Raw genomic sequence first — 20594 nt, forward strand, 5'->3', positions numbered from 1 at the left:
ACAGCCATACATACTTCTGGCTACATAATTTGCAATCTCCAGATATGTATAAAGGACTAGGTTTTCAGAATGAGCCTATGTTGCATTTTCGATAGCATCATGGTCAGCAATACCAGCCTGATCTCACAAGGAAACATGACTATTGTATGTGTTGTCAGAAAAGGGAGTAATTTATTAAATTTAATTTGTGTGAAAACATACTATAATTGAAAGGAGGTATGCCCCATTCGTAAACCTACTAGGGATGTCCAGATCTGATAACGTTATTGCTGTTTTAGACTCGATCGGAATCGGACGTTACCTCCCTATCAGGACTCGAATATATATATGTATATATTTACATTACATTTACATTTAGTCATTTAGCAGACGCTTTTATCCAAAGCGACTTACAAATGAGGACAAGGAAGCAATTTACACAACTAAGAGCAACAATGAATAAGTGCTATAGGCAAGTTTCAGGTCTGTAAAGTCTAAGAAGGGAAGTATTAGTAGTATTAGTATTTTTATTATTATTATTAATATTATTATTATTTTATTTTATTTTTTTTGTACAGTTAGTGTGATATTCAAAGAGGCAATTGCAGATTAGGAAGTGAAGTGGAGACTAAATAGTTGAGTTTTTAGTCGTTTCTTGAAAGTAGCGAGTGACTCTGCTGTTCTGATGTATATTCGCTCATTATTTTTAACACATTTATGAGGTGGCACAGAGTTAGACCTCTTTCTTGACTTCACACTGAAACAGCAACACGTGCGGCATGACATCATTTTGTTGCAGGGACACTTAAATGCTGGAAAAGTAGAACATGGAAGCAGCTTGAAACAGAAACAAACGTGTACAACAAACAAGCTCGTAAAAATGTATACGCAATTAGACACAAAATCAAAACATTACGATATGCAGTCGGGTAAGTTTAAAGGGGTCTTTTGTGTCTAAAAAGTTTCAGCTCAAAATACCCATCAGATCACTTATTAACCCTGATGAATATTTTGGGGTCTGATGTCATTGTAGCTGTTTTTGTTGCCTGCTTCTTTAAATGCAAATGAGATGGTTCTCCCATTGTTCCGACATGCGTGTTTGTTTCTCCTGCTGCTTTACATCAGATAAACAGCAGTCAGTGACAGACATAAATGAAGCAGAGATTTAGTTTATGAATCAAAATAACAAGTAAAGTTTTCATCCCAGTTTCTTAGCAAATCCTGTTCTGTGGACATGTTTATAAACATGGTAAAACGTTAATCCGCTCAACCAATTTGGTGGGCAGGGAAAACTACACTCCTACATCGCGTTGCAGTGGGTCTTAAAATCACTGGGATTTGCACTCATTTATTCATTTATTTATTTTCTTTCGACTTAGTCTCTATATCAGAGGTCGCCACAGCGGAATGAACCGCTATTCCAGCATATGTTTTATGCAGCGGATACCCATTTAGCTGCAACCCATTACTGAGAAATGCTTACACACTCCTTTACACACATACATAAACTAAGGCCAATTTAGTTTTATTCAATGTCTTTGAAATGTGGGGGAAATTGGAGCACCTGGTGAAAACCCACACGTAATACTGGGCGAATATTCAAATTCCATACAACCAGCGACCTTCTTGCTGTGAGGCGACACTGTGCCACCCTGGATCCTATTTTAACGTCAGTAAATTTAAAAAAGTTACATCAGTAAATTTTAAAATAGAGATTTCTTTATGTTTTGATCACTTCAATATAACAGTGGACACACTATACTACACACAGTTCTGTTCAAATAGCTTTCAAAAGTCGATTTTGCATCTTAGGCGCCCTTTAAACAGTGCTCAATTGATACCAAGGAACCTAAAGCATACATACACACCATTACACCACCAGCAGCAAAATCACAAGACATACAAGGCTAGATGGGTTTATGCATTCATGCTATTTAAGCCGAATTCTGACCCTACAGCATCCGAATGTTCCAGCATATCCAGTCAACCCTTTTCCAATCTTCTAGCTGAGTGAGGGTGAAGCTATTGTTGCTTATCTATTAGCTCAAACCAGTTTGGTAATTCTCCTCTGGCATCAACAAGGCATTCCTCCCCTGCTGTTCACTAGATACTCTCTTTTTTTCTGACCATTCACAGTAAACTCTGGAGAATCATTGTGTGTAAATCTCCCAGTAGATCAGCTGTTTCTGAAACACTCAGACCAACCTGTCTGGCACCAATAAAGACTGTATGCTGCATTCAAAGTCAATTAAACGTTTTTTTGCACATTCTGATGCTTGGTTTGAACTTCAGCAGATCATTTTGACCATGTCTACTTGCCTAATGCTCGTACTGCTTGAACTTAGTGCTGTTGAAACTGTCAGTTCACTTAATTGGTTGGAAATCTGGGATGATCCCTAAATGGATCAGGAGTTACTTAGAATGAAGACGTCACTATGTGAGAGATCCGTGAAATGGAGTCCCACAAGGCTCAATCATGGCACTACTCACATTTATCCTCTATATGCATAGACAAGGACAAATAATGGAAAAAGAAAACAAACTGCTTACCACAGCTATGCCTTACCATGATCCATTCAGCCCTATGACCTAATGGCTTTAACCAGGGCTTGACACTTTTGTGATCACCAGCCACTATGGCTAGTAGTTTTCAAATGTTAATAGCTACTTACCATTTTCACTAGTCACAATTTTGTTTTTGGGAAACTGTATATTTTATATGCATAAATTTGACTTTGGCATGCGAAAATTACTTTTTTTTTTTTTAATTATGTGTTAAGTCCACATACCTCCTTAACTTTTTTTTTTATTTCACATGACTTTAGGGCTCGACACTAAGGAACTACCATTTTTTTCTCTGTCCACACCAAACCAATTATTTCAATGACTGGTAAAAGTGAAAGCGGCAACAGCTGCTGCATACAAACAATCTGGAGATCTTTTTAAAGTAGCAGAACTGTGGGTGCACGAGCACCACTTTTTCCAATCAATTTCAAAGAGAAATGAGCGCACCACTTGCGTTTCCAGGCACAGTTGTTTTGCGCAAGGAAACAGGAGATTTTAAGCACTTGCGCACATCACATCAACTCTGCCTCGCTCACAATGTCAGTAAGCGAGAATCGCCTTGGTCTCATCTTGCTCATCCTGCTCATCCTCTCATTCTGTATTTACCTGCTTTCTTTTTCAAGCGCGAACAGTTATTCATCGTGCTGCTTCTCAGTTCTAAGATCACATTTGCACGCATATTGACAAGCGGTCTTAAATTAAAATTCCAATCTTCAGGGATGAGGCAGCTCTGGTAACTTCAAAAATATTTTCAACCAGCCAAAGTGGCTAGTGGGAGTGTCTGTCTAAAGGCTGATTTATACTTCTGCGTCAAACGCCGGCGTATGCTACGGCGCTGACGCATAGCCCTTCGCCGTGGCTGTCAGCGTCGCTGACGTGCACCTCTCAAAAAATGTAACTACACATCGCAGCAATGCGTAGCGCAAGCTCTGTGATTGGTCGGATTGGTAGCGCTGACGAGTCTGGGCGGGACCGAGAGCCGCGTAAATGGTGCGAGCCTGATGGAGTGATTGTTTACAAGTGTGGAGTCTCGTGAAGGAGCTCCGGATGGAAAGTTTTGTTTTGTGTTTACCTCATAGTTAAAGTTGTTGCGCGTCTGCCGGTTCCTGCCTCAAAATAAGCGAGTTTGAGCCACTTGTACATCCCGGAAATGTTCAGGAAAAACAAAGAAAGCAAAGAAACTCGACACAGAGAAACATTTACACCTCACTGCCAACTAGCGTTTCGGAAGTGTTAATGCAGACCTACAGGGACAGCGCGCAGAAGTATAAATGCACAGCTACGCGCCGTGGGTTACGCCGGTCATTTCATGCAGAAGTTTAAACCAGGCTTAACCCACCACAGCTGAAATCTACCCACATTTGGCGGGTGTTAATGTCAAGCCCTGGCTATAACCCCTGGCTATAGCCAATGTATTGATGAAACAAAAGTACTTGGATGCATCACAAAGAGAAAAATGAAAACATTCGGGAACAAAAATGAAGTTCTCAAGGTGAATGTACACTCAAAAGTATTTTTTTCATGCTTGTTTAAACTACTTCATTAAAATGAGCTGAAACAACACAATTACTGAGATTTTTTGAGGATCACTTGATTGTTTTATGTTCAATCCACTCATTTGTTAAGCTAACTTAATTGGTTTATGTTGGTTGACAAATTGAACAAATTGTGTGGAATCCAGCATTTTTACTATGTATATTAGTAAAAGGGGACAAAAAAGTATCAGCAAATATCTAGGTGTAATCCTGGAGTCAAAGTAGTCTAAATCAGCATATTATCACATCAAAATTATTGTAAGAATATTTCCAGTCAAGACTTGGAGAAACCGACAGGGTGAGCTACTGTAATGGACTCTTCGCTGGCCTTCCCAAAAACACCATTAGACCCTTGCAGCTCATCCACAGTGCTGCTGCCAGGATTCTGACCAGAGCATATCATACTAGTCCGCAGGTCTTTACATCATTGGCTTCCAGTAATATTTTAAATAGATTTTAAAAATTCTATAACTAGGACTTCAATACATTTCAGAAACGCTCGTCAAATAAAAACCTCAGTCAAATCATTAGGATGAAGGCAATTACAGATACAAAGGGTTCACTCAAAGTAAGGCGAGTCTGCTTTTAGCTACAGCACTGTGCCACCTGCAGCTGGAGCCAGCTTCCAGAAATGATCTGATGTGCTCTGACAGTAGACACAATGAATTCAAGACTTTAAACACGTCTTTTTAGCTGTGCATTAACTGAAAGAGCACTGCGATATGTCTGAGTGGCACTCTGAATTAACATTGTGCATAAAATGTGCTGAACTTTTCTTTGTCCCTCTTGTCTAAATGCATTAAAGGCATAGTTCCCCCACCCCACCCAACCCCAAAAAAGAAAATTCTGTCATCATTTACTCACCCTAGATGTGTCATAAACCAGTTTGAGTTTCTTTCTTCTGTTGAACACAAAGTGAAGTTTATTTTTAAACTCATTTCGAGAGGAGCACGCGCCTATGATTGATAGCACCTGGTCCACATTAGCTAACGCTGATTCACCAATCAGACGACTCCTTAACCACTGTAAATAACCAGAGTATCTTACCTCAACCATCTTCGTCTTGAAGAATCCCCCCTTCCACCCCTACTCCTCCCATTTCCTTGTCAGGGCAGCACGGAGGCCTAGTGGTTAGCACCACGGTCGAGCAAGAATGCCACCGGCTCGGACTCTACCTGGCCAGGTCGGTGTTTCTGTGTGGAGTTTGCATGTTGTCCTCATGTTTGCGTGGGTTTTCACCGGGCTCTCCGGTTTCCTCCCACAGACCAAAAACATGTAACATAAGTAAATTGACTAATCTAAATTGACAGCATAGACACTTTATAGCATTTTATTCTACTTCCAACATTATCAAGCAGGGGAGTACTCAAGACCTACCTGAACTCGGACTTCCCTCTCGCCCTGCAACAATGGGAGCCACGAGCTCGAGGATCTCACGAGTTCAGGGCTCTCGGCCGGGACAGCATGCCAAACAAGCTTTATAATCAATCATCAGCTAAGGGCGAACTCTTGAAATAAGTTATTTAGAAAAAATGTTGGAAAACTGTAATCATTGACTTCCATTGTATTTGGTTTTCTACTCTGCTTATCAGTTTTTCAAACTTTTTAATCTTGTGTTTAGCAGAAAAAAGAAACTCCTAAAGATTTGGAAACACTTGAGGGTGAGTAAATATTGAGTAAATTTCCCTTTTTTTTTGGTTGAACTATCCCTTTAAGTGGCTGCCATGTGATTGGTTGATTACTGATTACTTTTTAGTTGCATTATATACATTATTTTACAAACAGCACAATGCAAACGCATTAAATCCCTTTGTACTACTGTAATGCATCCGTGCATCCACCAACAGCAACCCTTTACATACAATAGAATAGCAAGCATATGTCTCGAATTCAGTTTTTTCCAATATCACGCAGCTCTAATCTGAAGATCTTGTCACGAGTGAGTGAATGCGTAAATTGTTACAAAATTGTTTCACATACAATTGTCAGTGGTCATAAGGTTATGCCAGATTAGTTGAGTTGAATTACAACTCATCTAATCTGGCATAACCTTATGACCACTGACAATTGTATGGAAAACAATTTTGTTCTGTGCCAGCAGTGCGCCTCAGAACGCCTTCCTTTTTAGACCAGAACGCCTATGGGCGCACATATGAGCGCTAATGCATTTGCTATTAAAACAGCGTAGCGCAACGCCTCAAAACGACTCTTGCGCCAAGCTGAAACTAGCAAAAGACTATTGCGCCGTGCCTTGCGCCACATTGCGCCAGGTGTATGATAGGGCCCATCATGCGCTATATATTGCAATATGAGAATAAACAAAAACAAAATTTTCAAACCAAGCTCATTCTGGAAACGTAGCCCCGCGGACGTTTCTGGAGACCGCGATTTACGTGGCCGGAGGTACGTAAAGGCCGCGTTTGTTTTTTTTCGAGCGAACGCCACGGGGCGGTGTGGCGCCGCTCCGCCCCTCCTCTTCGCGCTCGCCGGCCGACGGCTCGCCTCCGAGTGGAGGGCTTTCCCGACGCAATCAGTTTGTCCGCCTAGCTCACAGCGTTGCGTTGGCGGAGCAGAGGCCCCGGAGGAGGAGGACGAGCCGGAGCCGGCCGCGGTGGACGACGACCGGGATCGAGTCCGGGGAACGGCGGGTTCCGGAAATCAGGTAAGACGAAAAACGGAATCCGGAAAATAAGGGCGAGAACGCGGCGGGATCCGAAAACGCGGTCGAAATCGAAGACGGGGCTTTTTTTTTTTTTTCGAGAGGCGCCCACCCGAGATGCGAAAAAGCGCGCACAGCGGCCTCTCGCGGATCCGCGAAAACAAAAAAACGCTCGAATACGTACCTCCCGGGACGTAAATCGCGGTCCGCAGAAACGTCCGCGGGGCTACATTTCCACAATGAGCCCGGGTTGAAAATTTTAGACCTTAAAAAGTCTTAAATTCACTTAAATATAGGTCTCAAATCTTGTTATACAAGTCTTAATTTTCCTATGTCTGCAATAACTTACCTTTTCAGATTGTACTACAACACCAAAGCCAATGATCCAACAAATATTTTCGCCTCTTGGTTTCTCCCATCTATTGCTCAAACAAATAAAGTTTAATGCAAGCCAAATCAAATCAAATTAATTTACATAGGAAAAGCCCCCATATGTTACATCTGGCTCAAAGATGTAACGGTAACACTTTACAATAAGGTTCATAATTTAATGCATTTACTAACATGAACTAATTATGAACACATGTAGAGCATTTATTAATCATAATTGAACATTTACTAATGCATTATTAACATTCAAGTCCATGCTTGTTAACATTAGTTAATGCACCATGAGTTAACGAACTAAAAATGAACAACTGTATTTTCATTAACTAACGTTTAATAACATGAATAAATACTGTAGTGAATGTATTGCTCATTGTTTGTTCATGTTAGTAAATGCATTACCTAACATTAACTAATGAACCTTATTGTAAAGTATGACCGATGTAACATTACCGTTACAAGCAAACGTAAGCAAACTGGCCCAGAATAGGATCAGTTCTGGTTCATTTGGTTGAATTCTGGCTGATATGTGGTATTGCTTTGGCCTATTTGTGGCCCAGATCTAACAAACAGTAGCGGACCGCTCTAGAGCCATCATTACATTCAGCATGTGGTCCAGATGTAAGTGTCTGGTGTGGGCCGGATCTGGGCCAAAATAAAAGCAAACTGTAGCCCAGAATAGGATCAGTTCTGGTTCATTTGGTTGAATTCTGTCTGATAATTTGGTATTGCTTTGGCGTATTTGTGGCCCAGATCTAACAAACAGTAGCGGATCGCCCTAGAGCCATCATTACATTCATTATGTGGTCCAGATGTAAGTGTCTGGTGTGGGTCAGATTTGGGCCAGAATAAAAGCAAACTGTAGCCCAGAATAGGATCAGTTCTGGTTCATATGGTTGAATTTTGGCTGATACGTGTTATTGCTATGGCTTGTGGACCAGATCTGGCAAACAGGAGCAGACCGCCCAAGTGCCAATATTCCATGCGGTATGTGGGCCAGTTGTAGGTGTCTGGTGTGGGCCAGATTTGAGCCACTGAATTTTGCTAGCTGGGAAATGTTATATTCTTCTGCTCACTGCCGACTATCAGAATTCACACCATGTACACTCACGTTTGATTTTCCGAAAACACCTCGGTGCCAAATACCAAAGCACATCTTCAATGGTCTAGTGGAGTCCATGCCTCAATGGGTCAGGGCTCTTTTGGCAGCAAAATGGGAGACCCAAAACAATATCAGAAATGTGGCTATAAAGTTATGCCTGATCAGTGTTTATGGGGAGTATTACACTGCAGCGTTATGCAAGAGAGCACAAGAGATGGACTGAGAAAGTGTGATTACCTTTATCCCTGCATTCAATCAAGTCAATCTCATCTTCAGATCACCCTCTTCGTAATTAAGCAATAGTTTGAATGTCTGTCGAGGATAAAGATGTATCTTAATAACAGTCCAGCCAAAACTGAAAATTATGCCATCATTATGTCAGTACTTTATTTATTATTTACCCCAAAAGAGAGTTTATGCTGGTGCAAGCTGTTGGTTAATCTGCTCTATGGATCCTTATTTATCTTTGCTTCGTACCACACCATGACTAAGCAACTATAATTCAATTAAAGAGTAATGATAGCATGTGGTGTTGTACCACTCCATGAGCTAGACCACATCAAAACAATATATTGCCCTGATATTATGTTTGTTCAGTTTTATTAGTGACGTGACATAAGCTAGGCACACACTATTTATTGGGGGTTTCAGTCTTTCTCCATTCAAACATGTATACTTGCATTAACAATAAGACAGCTGAAGGCCGTGGAGTATAGCGACTGTGGTTCAGCCCGCTCCAGCCTGTGAGAGGTTTGTTCTGTGAAGATCCCTGCTGGTGTCCAGAGCGCCAGGCATCATTCCAGAACATCTTTATTTCATTACAGCAGTTGCTCAGCAGTCGCTCTGTGTCTCTCAGAGGCTCCGTCTGTTTCTGTTACTCTTCCTACATCTGATTAAGAGATACAACATCAGTAGTCTGAATTCAGAAGTGGCTTCGGTATTCTTCAACAACACTGCAAATGCAATGGAATTTGTAAATGCATGACAATGTCAGTTAAATATGAATTTATAAAAAAAAAAAAAAAAATCTAGCAAATCTACACTTCTGATAGAAATAATTCTAAAATATTTTTTTTTGGTGATGTTTAATAAAAGACCCTTTTTTCGTTTTAAAAAAGGCTAACTCCTATAACAGTTTACCATGTTTAAACCATTCAGAACATTCTGGGGTGCGTTTCCCAAAACCATCGTTTGCCAACTAAGGTTGCGAGTTCCGTCGTTACAAATATACTTTGTTGGTTCGCCGTTTCCCAAATCCATTGCTCCAACGAACATTCAAAAACTGTGTTGCAAACTTGAGCACTCACAACTTCACCTCTGAAGCTGTAGTTAGAAACATAGTTCCTGGCTGTGTTCTATTCCCACTTATCCCCCCTATGCCTTATTCATTTAGAACATTCAAAGTTGGATTCATTAAAAATAAAAAAGCATTAAGGTCATCTATCGTTGGTGTAATTTGCTTTCTAACTATTTTACAGTTCAGTTTTAGCGATCTTCATATTTACAATTGTGCTCCCTTCGCAGTGCACTTTGAAAACATTGATGTCATTTTGAACACAGCCTCATGGCGAAAGCTATAGGTGACCTATTATTTAAAAGCAGAATTTATGTTACATCTCCAAAGCTTGTGAAAACAAAACATAGCATACGTTAATGCTTTTAATTTATAGTTGGTTATTCATTAAGTATCTGTACTAATTACTGTATGATCTGTACTGTATACTGTATGACATGGGCCTGCTGGTTAGAACTTTCTGCTCTATCAAATTGTAAAAGTATACTTTTCTTTAAAAAAAATAAATAAATAAACAATTTACTAAATAATAATAATAATCATGATCATCATCATCATCAGTAATATTATTAATATAATTATTAAAGTATGATTTTTTCATTTCTAATACATAATAAATATTAAATTTCATTTCTTAATAAATGGCCTCATTATTTATATATTTATATGATTTATACATGATTTGAATACGTGTTGAGTACGTGTTTTATCATAGGATATGTCAGATTTTCAATAATATTAGTAAAACAAACATAGACCCTATATGTGCCATTTACATATATTTCAGTTAATATGGAAACCAGGTGCATGTTTTTACCAAATCTATTATTGGATTCTATTTTAAATGCGTTTTTGTGTATATAAACAATATAGTTTGCACAAAGAAATGATGGTGTTCTTCTCTAAAGTAGTTACTCCACCCTGTTTAGAGCATCATTATGGCCGTTTTACATTATAGCTAACATGGTTCAAGTGATGGATCTGCAACAGAGAAACTAGGGGTTTTGGGAAACACTCGTCACTACATCATTCTTTTCCCAAACGATGCATCGTACTATGATAGTTTAGCCACGAGTTACGTTGTTGTTTGGGAAACGCACCCCTGGCCGGAGAACTTTTAGCTTAGCGTAGCAAGTTTAAAGGGACCTATGATGAAAAATCTACTTTTCAAGCTGTTTGGACAGACATGTGTGTAGGTATAGTGTATAGACCATCATATTGGGTGAAACCCTGTCCTTTTTTTCTATTTCACCACATAAAAACGGTGGACTAATTGGAACGATTTTTAGATCGACCGCAACTTGACGTAGGAGTGCGGTCCCCTCGTCCGCCAATAATGATTGACAGGTGCACATTACCATATCCTCAGTTTGTTGTTTACGTCCGCCATTTTCAGCCTGTGAGTCAAAGTGATGTTACCATAAGAACACCCTTGCTCTATTTTTAGATGTATGGCTCATTGGGCTCAACACAAGTTCAACATTTACCACATGATCAATGTAATCGGTGCCATTGTTTGTAACTTTAGGTGGGTTTGCAAACATTTCGTCATCTTAGAATTATAAGGTTCTTTCTGACATTTTTTTCAAAACTGAGTTATTTACATATTCTTATTAAATGACAACTTATTTACATTATGGGATGTTTTTTATAAGTTGTTTACATTTTAAGACTTTTTATTAAAAAAAACAAACAAATGTTACACACATACTGTTTGCTATGGAATGCTAAAACTTTGAAGCTCAATATCTCAAAATCATTCAGAACACAGATAGAACCTTATAATTGTAACGTGACGATGTGTACTTTTCATTGCGTATTCCTTAAATTTCAGCCGTTTGCATTTCTTGCGTTCACAAAAGCTCCCTGTGATCTTAACTAGGTGTAGCTGGAAAGTGCGAGAGCGTTGCCTCACGTGCGCATCCCTTCATTGGAAATAACGAACTTGCCTTAAGCAGGTCACACACCAGAAGTGCCGCTCGGTGACGTGCAACGCCATGCATTTTAGAATTCTAAAATAGGTTTCTATGAGGGTACACACAACGGCAATGACCCAAGACACTGTTCATATTTCCGCCGCACCACAGGGCGCCATCTGAATAGTTTCATTTTAAATAACATGTGAATGTGCGCATCTGGTCCCTGTTTCAGAAAGGAGGTTAACTGAAAACTCAGAGTATTTTAACCCTTAAATGAGAGATACTCTGGGTTTTCCGTTTCAAAATGGCAGGTTTGTTAAACTCGAGAAAGCAAGGTAAGTCAAGCCTGTTTCTGAAAGAAAGGTAACTTTAACTCAGAGTCAGTTACTGTGGTAACTTACTCTGTGAATCTGACCTGGTCAAAAGCAGGTTTATTCTCTAAACTCAGAGTTTCTGTCTGTCTCCTCCCCTTTTTTAAAGATGAAGCGGTATTTCTCGTCTTAGCCTTATGTTTCTACCCACCTATTTTAATATTTTCATCCATTTTGGATATGTGCATAAAAACGATTGATAGAAACGTCATGATGCACATAACTTTTTAAAATATGCATAAAAAACGCGCATAACTGAGTAGGATAAACTTTTATTCGATAGAAAATGTGCGCATAAACTACGATGGAAACACTTTTACTGAACAAATTACAGTATGTACATTAAAAAAAAGATCATGATCATATGATAATGAAAATGTGTGTAAATAAACAAACCAGCAGGCTGAGCACACTGTAACACGTCTTATTGTGTTAGTCATTCTAAAATGCCTTAACTGTTTCAGTATTAGTGTATATTATTAATTACCTCCGAACGTCTGGTGCGTGTCAAGAGTCTCCGCGTCTCATGGCTTCAGACGCCCCCACGTGTTCATTGTGTTTCAGCATTGTCTTTTCTCTTTGACTCGTTGTATGGAATTTTATTCGCATCTTTTATGCAATATTCCAGTTTTGCACATACATTTATGTAATATATTTGGATGGAAACATAGCTATTGCCTACATTTTAGTCACACACAGAAGAACTGTACGAGAATGGCTTGTCCTTTTTTAATAAATAATTAAATTAAATTTACCTTCGACATGCACTGTAACTAGATTAATGGGATTATTATTCTTTCTAAAAATTATTTTTAGTACTGCTTACCTTCTAAATGTTATATTAATCTCTATCACTTGATCAATAAAAAAGGCAGACACACAAGTGCACTGTTAAATCATTTAAAACTAATAAATGTGTAAAAAAGTTTTGAAAAAAAAATAAACGTCACAAATTACATTACCTATTTTATTATGCTTAAATATTTAAATACTTAAAAAGTGAAATTAGGCATTAACTTGAGCAGCTGTTTTCCCACGCTAACTGTCTTTTCTTCACTGATGGTTGCTTCTTTTCAAATATATACGCTCATATTTGCTATAACTTTGCATGAGCAAATCAAGTTCAGCTGGAGAAAGAAATGGTGATCTCTTTTATAAGATGTTGCCATAGTCACTCGTAATGTCTGCGCTCCATTGATAATGCCTTTTTATAGTCACGGTGTGCGCGCTTAACTCTGAGTTGGTCTACTCGAAGTTGATTGACCCAACTCAGATCAGCTATTCTGAAACCGAAAACTCTGAGTTTTTAATCTCTCTGTAAATCAACTCAGAGTTCAAGTTTAAACTCTGAGTTGTTTGAACCTCCTTACTGAAACAGGCGCCTGGTGTGCCGTGTCGCAGGTCTGAGCGGCAAATCCGGTGCCGCAGTTAAATTCAGTGTGCGTGGCTATTAGTCTCGGTGTACAAGCTCGGAACTTTAAACTAGTACACAGTGGGCAGTAAATCTATACAAAGACACAAATGATTTTATAGTCTCTGCTTGGTCTGTACATGTACTGCTGAATGCTGGTCCTCTCACTAATGTTGCTTCTCTCTGTTATTCTCTCTGTTTGCCTGTCTGTTTCCAAACACAAAGCAGGGGATCTCTTTGCTCTGCCCCCTTGTTAAGTTAGGCAGGAAGTCGAAACTTATTTTTATGTGAAGCAACACACCCCTAAAACAGTGACCTGTGTACACGCCCCCAAATAAACACTTTATATAAATTACATTATAATAAAATATCTGTTTTGAATTTAACCTAAGCTGGCACACTCAGAAGAACCATAATATTAATATTAAATCTGAAAAAGGGGGGTAAACTAGGTGCCCTTTAACTTACAAGAATGAGAGTGTAGTTCCTGGCCATATCAGCCTAAAAAAAGCAACTTTTAATTTTCCATTGGTCTTAGTTAACTAGTTAACTAAAAGAGTCAAGCTTGAAGTTGGATAATCATCTAAATTCTTTGGTAATTTTTGAATGAAATGCTAATAAATGGTGTAAACCAGGGGTCAAACTCAGTTCTACTAGAAAAAGCAGAAAGATGAACATGATATTGAAATACTGAGGGCAGTCTTAGAAGCTAAAAATGTGAGAGAGTGTTGTTGCTATTATGTGATTGTGTTGTATTGCAATATGGGGCAGCCAAGTGTTAATGTTAAGTCAAAAGTAATTCACAGAATACTTGAAAATAAAATCATTTAACAACAAAAATATGTTATGGTTATAAGTGAATTAGTTCCAAAATAACTGTGTAAAATGATAAAACATGAAATAATAAGAACATATGATATTAATCAAGCTGTACTCAGCTTAAATGTAAAATAAAGTTACCTGAGAACAGAGAGATGGCTCCAAAGTAAGCCAGATAGCAATAGAGCCAAAGCAGATGGACAGGAGCAAAGCAGGAATCAGCAAGAGCAAAACTTTCAATCCATTTTTGTCTCTTTCCTGACCATGTGACCAAAGCCCAAATATTGAGACGCTCAACTGACCAATCAACACGTGACCACATAGTAAAACGCCCAAGGTGCACACACACCTTAACTATACGCTGATCTTATCAGAATCTGTATGGGTCTTTTTAGCGAAAAACTGATTGTAATGAGTGATGTGACATTAGGTCTTCCTAATAGAATTAGGGCTAACGTTTAGTTTCAACCCTAATTAAACACACATGATCAAACTTGTTGAGTCCTTCAGGCTTGTTTGAAGCCTACAGGTAAGTTTGTTGGAGCAGGTATGGGGCTAAACTGTGCGGGTGTCTAGGAACTGGGTTCATCACCCCTGGTCTAAACAGAGTTGATGATTTATGCTAAGCTAAGCTAAGCCAAGCTAAAAGGGCTCCCGCCAGACTAGGGATTGACTGAATGGATTCAAAAATGATAAAACTGGGGGTGTTTAACTCTAAAGGAGTTATAAACTAAGCTTCTTCTCCCAAAAAAAAAAAAAAAAAATGGGGTGTTACTTTTAAGACAAAAAAAATAACAAATCCAACCATGTTTCTTCTGAGAGGCAAAATATAAATTTCCATTTGTTTAAAAAATAATTTAAGTTGAAATAGAAGCCATATAGACATATTTTGCATGTCATAGAGACCTGACATATAGACAGATATCATACAGACATCTATAGTCTTAAAATACAATGTGTAATATACAGTGGGGGAAATAAGTATTGAACACGTCAACATATTTCTAGCTGTTGACTTGAAATTTTTACCAGATGTTGGTAAAAACCAAAGAAATACATATATGTAAAGAAAACAAATCTATTGTTTACAAATAAAGATATGTGTAATAAAATGAAATGACACAGGAAATAAAGTATTGAACATGAAGAAAGGGAGGTGAAGAGAGACAGTGAAAGCCCAGACAGCAGCTGAAATCTCTCAGTAGTTTCAGCAACCCTCTGCCCTTCGCCATTGTAAATGAAAATTCGCTGCCTCAGTCCAACATCTACAGGATAATGAAATTGAAACTAGGGTGGACATTTCAGCAAGACAATGATCCAAAACACAGCTAAGGAAACCCTCAAATGCTTTCAGAGAAAGAAAATCAAGCTGTGAATTGGCCCAGCCAATCACCTGACTTGAATCAAATAGAAAATACAAAATAAAGATCAGATTTGACAGAGGAGACCCACAGAACCATCAAGATATTTACACTCTGTTGAAGTCTGTAAAAAAAAAATCACACCTGAGAAATTCATGTGACTTCATTCACCATATGAGAGGCGTCTTTAAGCTGCCATCACTAAAAAGAGTAAGCGTAAGTACATTACAGTAGTTTAGTAATTTCTCCATGCGTATTTCCATTTTTATTACCCATAAATATATTTTTTTTTCTGATTTTTTCTTTAGAAATATTATTTCCATTAAAAAGAACATCATGGGCTCTATTTTGGTGGTCCATGTACAAAACGGAAAGCGCAGGGTGCAAACGCTTTCAGGGGGTGTCAGAATCCATATTTGCTAATTTAAAAACAGGAAAATCTGCTTTGCACTGTGGCGCATGGTCTAAAAGGGTTGAGTTTATTTTCTTAATGAGTTATAGGTGTGTTTTGAGAATAAACCAGAGTCTCATCTCCCATTCCCTTTATGAGCCAGCTGCGTCGTGCCATAAGTTAAGAGCAAATATTTGTTTCAAACCTATTTCTAAATTCAGTTTAAATTTCCAGCAAATGAATAAATGAACAATAATAACGAAGTGTGGTCAAAAACCTGAGTTATATCCTAAAACACATGCTGTGCCCCATATGGTCTAAAAAGTGGGCAAATCTAAGCTTGTTTTTAATAAAACAAATATAAATATGGATATAATAAATAATACTGCTAATAAAAATAACATTATACAAAAGCAAATTGTTATGAATGAACTGAAAAAGCCTCCCGAGATGAAGAAGGCAAAAAAAAACAGTGGTTTTTCATATTTATGTAGGCTAGAAAATAATGTTTTGTAACATTTTAATCCTTTATATTTATATCCTATATTTATTCTTATTACATCCTATATATCCTTAATATTTAAATTTTTTCATATAAAAAGATATTTGCGTATTGCTCTACATCTTGTGTGTAGGCTATTAAGCAGTGTGTAAGCGAGTTTAGACCGGGTTTGTTTTGGTCTAATGAAAAATCTATTATAGTTTCTTAAAATAGCAACACGCCTCAGAACGCCTTCCTTTTTAGACCAGAACGCCTATGGGTGCACATATGAGCGCAAATGCATTTGCTATTTAAAGACCGTGACGCAACGTCTCAAAACCACTCTTGCGCCAAGCTGAAACTAGCAAACAAGTATTGCGCCGCGCCTTGCGCCACATTGCGCCGGGTGTGTGATAGGGGCCGATGTGTTCAATACTTATTTCCCCCGCTGTATAATATAAAATAGACAGGAGATTAGAAAATCAAAAAGTATATAAAATCAGCAAATTATAATTTAGTAACTTCCAAGCTTTCTAAAGCTATTTAATTGAGGCGCACAGGCTTTTTTATGAAGTTTTCCACTCAAAAACTTTAGCATCAAAATTTGTTCGCACACTTGACTTCACAAGACTAGGAGCTTTACTTTGGTCCTCATTCATGGTCAATATATGGAAAAAGAATTCCAGAATATTCTTCTTTTTCCTACACTGTTAACAATTTCCTGTAGTAGGAGAGCACGGGGCACAAAGTTACGCAGGGTAAAATGTAACACGGAGTTTTAAGGTATTAGCTCAGGGTTAACCATGGCATGCTTCTGAGGTTTTCACCACAGTGTCGGCAGACTTCTTCCTGCCAATTATTCAAAAAAAATGGGCGAAGTTTGGATGAGAAACACAAGAGAAACCGTTTTTGCAGCATAAAAATATTTTTTTATTATAGTCAGTATTTTTTTTTTTACTTTAAAAAATCTGTGTAAGTATGTACGTAAAATCTTATATTGTTGTGATGACCGTCTTCTAGGCTAAAAGATGGAGCCATTTTCAAAGATGTAAAAACAGAGTGACTGTAAGCCAGATTTGAGGAAAACACGACACAGCGGGGTTAGTTGTAACAGGGTGTTTGACGGACACCAACTAAACGAACAAGTAATTTTTTTAAATTTTGAGTGTATTTTGGAACTTTTTAAATAAAATGTTTTTAATAGAAAATATTTTTCAATAGACAAAAAATATATATTTTATCGCTAATACTACAAATAAATGCATTGTATAATGATGGATAATCCAAATAAATCCAAATGTGTTTATCCAATAGATAAGTAAACATACTGTGCTATAAAGAATAAAAAATACAATGAGCTAAGTTCTGAGGAAATAAAGCTACTATTTAAAATAAACTGGATTTAAATTAATTTAGTGAAATCTGCCTTTTTAAGCATGTGTTACAACTAACCCTCTGACTGCCCCGCAGGTGGGGTAAATAGTAACATTTATACTCATGACACTTTTTGCAATTCTATACAGAAACCGTAGCTCTGGCGATCATACAACCAGTGCTCATTTGTAGGAGAGGCTTGTGTGTTGTTGGTAAAGAACAAATAGTTGGTCTAACCCCATTACTTTATTCATTATTTGGCCAAAACCAAAAAGTGTTACTTCGTGCCCTGCTCTCCCCTATCTACTGTAACTTGCTGGCAGCAGTTCACCAGTAACTTACTGCAAGTCAATTACAGCAAAAATGCTGTATTTACATACGCAGCACCATTTATCTTGCTGTATATGCTGTATACAGTACTTTCCACAATGCAACTTTAAAATACAGCAACATACTGCATAACTGCCCTACAGTAAAACACAGTTCCTATTGCAGTTAAATATTGAGTCATTTACAAAACTGTTAACAGTGTAAATGATGACAGAAGATCATTTTAGTGAGAACTATTTTATTTAGGTAAAGAAATCGACATATTAAAGAGATCAGTGATTGTTAATATACAAGCGTGGGTAACTTTAACTGCTAATTCAGACACAAGACAAAGATTTATTCAGGGAAATAATGAAACAACATTGTTTAGAACAGTGACAACGTCCTACAACCAGATTCCTCACTTTTTCTCTTTTCTCCTCAGCCTCTTGCACTCATTCAGGGAGTGTGTGTGCATATGAGTGTGTGTTTTTGTATGTGTGTGTGTGTTTTCAAACGGGTAGTTTGCTCTCTAATGGGGCCTGTGTTTTTAATGAGCACTAAGCTCTTGCCGTTTGCACACTCTCATATTCGGTCCCCTTCATTACTTCTTTATCACCCCTCTCTCTCTCTCTCTCTCTCTCTCCATCTCCATCCCTCCATCACCTGAACAGCACTTCTCCACTCCACTTCTTTCTTTTCAGTAGTTTAATTACTCTTGTTCTCTCTCTCGGTGCATTAGTATGGGTGTAGGGTGGTAACTGAAGTCTTTCTATACTTCACTGCTCTTGTGCTGCACTAATAACAGGCGCTGCAGTAATTTATAGTCTGTTGTCTGTTTTAAAGGCATCAGCATGTTTAATACACCTGCTCCACACAGTCACGCTCGTCTGGCCACTCTCTCCTTCTTCAGAGCGCCTCTCTCTCTCTTTCTTTCTCTCTGATGCTCGCTCATGCCATCTCCTCAGGCGCTAAAATTCTGTCTTGCTGTTTTTTCTTGCCCTCTTTAATTTTTTCTCCCCCCTCTTCATTTCATTCTCTTCTCCTGCCTTTCCCACCCCCACCTCCATCTGCGGAACCTTGCGAATATCTAAGCTTTTTATCTCTGCGCGGCTCCATCCATCACTCTGTTTGTGTGCTGCTTCCTTCCATTTTTCTCACTCTTTCCTTGTCATTAATTCAAGATGACATCAGATCTATCGCTCTCACTTCCTTTCCTCTTAATTTTTTTTTTCCCCGTCAGGGGGGTCACCTCTCTCTCTCTCTTGGTGTGAGTTCAAATCTCACAATATTGAGGCCTGTGAGGTGCACCCTTAAGGGTGTTTGTAGGGAGTACAGTATGAGAGGACATTTGGTCTAGTCAGACTCTCGACAGAAAAATAATCCGTATAACGAACAGTTTTCTGTCTGCTGAAGTGCATGAAAATTAATGACTTATGCATGTATGCCATTAAAGTTATGGTTTAGGCTTCCAGTTTATATGAATGTATGAGGGGGAAGTATATATCTCGGGTCTTAGAAGTAACAGCCACTTTTAAGGGATTTTAAGCCACTTAACAGAAATAATGTACAGTATAGAATATAAAGTCATGCTGCAGTGGAATAACAATGAATATTGTGTAGGACTCCCATGAGCTTGGAGGACTGCATCCATACATCTTTGCAATGACTCAAATCACTTATTAATAAAGTCATCTGGAATGGCAAAGAAAGTGTTCTTGCAGGACTCCCAGAGCTCATCAAGATTATTTAAATTCATTTTTAATGCCTCCTCCTTCATCTTACTCCCGACATGTTCGATAATGTTCATATCTGGTGACTGGGCTGGCCAATCCTGGAGCACCTTGACCTTCTTTGCTTTCAGCAACTTTGATATGGAGGCTAAAGTATGAGAAGGAGCGCTATCCTGCAGAAGAAGTTGCCCTGTCCAGTGGTTTGTAATGTAATGGGCAGCACAAATGTCTTGATACCTCAGGCTGTCGATGTTGCCATCCAATCTGCAGATCTCTCGCACACCTCCACACTGAGCAAAACCCCAAACCATGACTTTTAATTCACCAAACTTGACTGATTTCTATGAAAATCTTAGTTTCATGCGGGTTCCAGAAGGTCTTTTGCAGTATTTGTGATGATTTGGATGCAGTTCAACAGATAAATCTTCAGAAAAATCTACCTTCTGCCACTTTTCCAAATGGTCAACAAGAAGTCAGGTTATTTTTTGTTGCTATTATAACTGGGATGGAAGAAGACTTTTGTCAGGTAGTGTATATCTATTTTTAAATTTGCAAGTTTAATATATATAAAAAACACTATCCAACTTCTTTTATTTAAACAACGACATGATATACGTCATCTAGCTTAAATCATGTGGCGCAGCAGGTCATTCCAAATGAAGGAAATCCGCGAAGTGAATGTCTCTGCTCATTATAAAGGAAGCAGCAAACACAACCAGAAAACAGTTTCTGTCTCTATCACACATCTCCACCTGGCCCTGCGACCACTGCTGTGTCTGGCCGCTTCTGTAGACGCAGTAATGGAGTCCTTGAACTCGTTAGCTGTGAACAGTCTAATCCCACATGCTTTCAACCCCCAACAGGTGCTGAGTGCAACCCGACACTCGTTTGTGCAGGATGGAGG

The 20594-nt window shown here is 38.5% G+C and overlaps 2 long non-coding RNA genes across 2 annotated transcripts; one reads left to right on the top strand and one right to left on the bottom strand.

Annotated features, from left to right (window-relative positions):
• Nucleotides 1-1351: 1351 nt before the first annotated feature.
• Nucleotides 1352-9708, top strand: LOC147840763 (uncharacterized). The gene is made up of 5 exons (XR_015507202.1): nt 1352-4994; nt 5149-5960; nt 6099-6179; nt 6876-7276; nt 7788-9708. It is a non-coding gene; the product is annotated as an uncharacterized LOC147840763 (long non-coding RNA).
• LOC147833850 (uncharacterized) lies at nt 8465-14295 on the bottom strand. The gene is made up of 3 exons (XR_015507187.1): nt 14183-14295; nt 8908-9116; nt 8465-8539 (listed from the first exon to the last, which is right to left on the bottom strand). It is a non-coding gene; the product is annotated as an uncharacterized LOC147833850 (long non-coding RNA).
• Between the last annotated feature and the right edge of the window lie 6299 nt (nt 14296-20594).

Source organism: Danio rerio, chromosome 14, assembly GCF_052040795.2.
Source record: "Danio rerio strain M-AB ecotype USA chromosome 14, GRCz13ab, whole genome shotgun sequence".
Taxonomy (NCBI): Eukaryota; Metazoa; Chordata; class Actinopteri; order Cypriniformes; family Danionidae; genus Danio; species Danio rerio.